Source organism: Triticum dicoccoides, chromosome 7A, assembly GCF_002162155.2.
Source record: "Triticum dicoccoides isolate Atlit2015 ecotype Zavitan chromosome 7A, WEW_v2.0, whole genome shotgun sequence".
NCBI classification, from domain to species: Eukaryota; Viridiplantae; Streptophyta; class Magnoliopsida; order Poales; family Poaceae; genus Triticum; species Triticum dicoccoides.
Window position 1 is genome coordinate 23816910 of NC_041392.1, and position 3060 is coordinate 23819969.

The following is a 3060-nucleotide window of genomic DNA, read 5'->3' on the forward strand; positions in this document are numbered from 1 at the left end:
TCTTTTATCTGAAAACAATCTCTCAATCACTGTTCAAGAATTCATCCGATTAACCAGTTAACTTGCCGATCAATCCCTACTCATAGGGTCTCCGAGTAGCCGATAACCCGATAAATCATCCGATTAATTGATTAAATGGCCGATTAACTTGCTGATTAGCCTATTAATACCCTACTCCCTATCCGACCGAGCAGCTATCAGTTAACGATTTCCTCAACATTTTAAATTTTCAATTTTAAAAGAAATCTAGACTGACATCATCATTTTTTTTCTACACATGCATGTAATTAGGCCCTTCTAATTAAAATATGGCTACTCTTAGACACCTATGCAAACAACCTACAGTGCTAGCATCTGATCTGATGCTATATTTCAGAACGATCAGAAGATAGCAAAGTCATGTTACATATAAACCTGGGTAAATCACTAACAACCCATATATCAGATGCCGCTATATATAAGTATATGCAAGTCCTTTTCTTTTGCGAAACTACCAAGTATATGCAAGTTCATCTTCCTTTTCATATTTTTTTTGTTCTAGAAGTGATGTTTACAGCATAACTTGTAGCAGGCCTAATGGATCAGCCATCTCCTGCTTCTTCAATACTCGGTACTTCAACCCCCTCTTATCGTCACTAGCATCTATGGAGATCGTTGAGCCTTTACATGCTTCTCCATTGACCAACATGTTTGAAAGAACTATCGTCACATGCTTCTTTACCCACATCTTTATAGGCCTCGCACCGTTCACCTATGAGCATCCAAGAAGGATGCATGGATTAACAAGTCATACAAACAAATACTCAAATAAATATTCTCCAGTTAAAAACTATATATGATGCCTTTCTCGTCCGCTGATTGTGGTAAGAAGCTATGCTTACCGTGTCGTGTGATTCCGACAAAATGACTTCCAAGGCGGCATCTGCCATAGATAGAGAAATACACTTCTTAGCCATCATATCGACGACACTTTTCATTTGGATTTTCAAGATTTCCCTCAGTTCATTGTGTGAAAGCGGCTCAAATATCACAATCTCGCTCAGTCTGTTCCTAAGATCAGGCTTGAAATGTTTCTCAACCTGCACAAACAAGTATTATATGACAATTAATCACTGAGGACATTACAAGGACCGTTTGGGATTGATTAGCATACCTCTTTCATGAGAAGATCACGTGCATTTTCCATAGTGTTTTCTCCTCCCACTTCAGCAGATAGGTGCTCCGATCCTAGATTTGAACTCATAATAATGATTGTATTCTTGAAATCTACGTCTCTTCCTTTGCCATCAACCAACATACCATCATTTAGGAGTTGAACAAAAAGCTTGAGTATCGAAGGATTTGCCTTATCCATGTCGTCAAAAAGGATAACACTATATGGCCGGCGCCTGACTATCTCGGTGAGTTGTCCCTCTTCTTCATAGCTTTAGGAAGTCAAATGAAAAGGTGAGACATGATGATCGACGAAGCATAAAAATGAAATACACTTGCAACAAGTGTACAAGTCAAACCTTAGAGGTCCTCCAATGAGACGCGACAAAGATCCACTCTCAGCATATTCAGACATGTCTAAACGAACTAACATTTTCTCATTATTAAATAGCTTCTCCGCAAGAGCTTTAGCAAATGTTGTCTTCCCAACACCCATCGAGCCCAAAAAGAGGAAAGAACATATCGGTTGACCAGATTTATCAATGCCGACCCTAGACCGTAGCACTGCTTGTGCAACCAAACTAACTGTTTCATTCTGACCAACAACTCGCTCATGAAGCCTATCTATTAGATGAGTCAGTTTTTCCTCCTCTTGATCGAGTGTAGTGATAGGAACTCCAGTCCACCGGCTCACAATCTTCAAACAATATTAGAAAACATTAATTAAGAGCATAATAATAATAATAATAATAATAATAATAATAATAATAATAATAATAATAATAATAATAATAATTAATGATGAAATAGTAGAAAGCACTCAGACGTATGTGATTAGGAATGACCTCTGTGACATGGCCTGGACCAACCAGTACCTCCCTCGGTGCATTCATTTCTCTTTGTTTGCTGACACGCAACTTTACCGTAGTGCATGCCTCGTCCATGAGATCAATTGCTTTATCAGGGAATTTGCGACCTGGAACAAAAAAAGGACAACAATTTTCTTCAAGATGCACCAATTTAAAAGAGTAATGAATCAAACCAATTCTTGATGATTTCATGAGCGTACGTACCGGTAATATAACGGGCAGCGAGCTCTACAGCAGCAACAAGGGCCTCGTCGTCGATTTTCAGGCCATGGTGCTCTTGGTACTTCTGCTTTCAGCCCCTGCAGGATTGCAAGAGTGGTTTGCAGGCTCGGCTCTCCGACTTCGACCTTCTGGAACCGGCGCTCAAGCGCCGCATCCTGCTCAATGTACCTGTAATACTCCTGAGAGGTGGTAGCACCGATGCAACGGAGGCGGCCTCGGGCCAACGCCGGCTTGAGGATGTTAGCGGCGTCGGCGGTGCCTCTTCGATCGCCTGCGCCAATAAGCATGTGCATCTCGTCGACGAAGAGGATCAGTTTACCGCCTTCGTCCTCGGCCTGCTTGATGGTCTCCTTCAAGCGCTGCTCGAACTGGCCGCGCAACGAGGTCCCGGCGATCATCGCCCCGACATCGAGCACTGCGACGCGCGCTCCAGTGAGAAGGTCGGGGACCGTCCCGGCGGCGATGCGTCGGGCGAGGCCCTCGACGATGGCGGTCTTGCCGACTCCCGCGGCTCCGACGAGCGCGGCACAGTTCTTGGTCCGGCGGCAGAGGATGCAGATGACGCGGTCGATCTCGTTGTCGCGGCCGATGACCGGATCAACACTGTTGGCGTCCAAGATGGTGAGTCTGAAGGGGAACCGAGGCAACAGATCGGCGTCTACGTTGTATAACTTCCACGCAGACCAGACGAAAGCTGCGCCGGAGAGGATCGCGGCCACCTCGTCCTTCCGCAACATGTTTGACGTGCCGAAGAAGAAAGAGCAGCCGCGGTAGAAGAATTGTTCTGTTGGATTCGATCGATATATATTGCACCCTA

The 3060-nt window shown here is 44.3% G+C and overlaps 1 pseudogene; it reads right to left on the reverse strand.

Annotated features, from left to right (window-relative positions):
* Positions 1-550: 550 nt before the first annotated feature.
* On the reverse strand, positions 551-2641 carry LOC119329060 (annotated as a pseudogene).
* Positions 2642-3060: the final 419 nt, after the last annotated feature.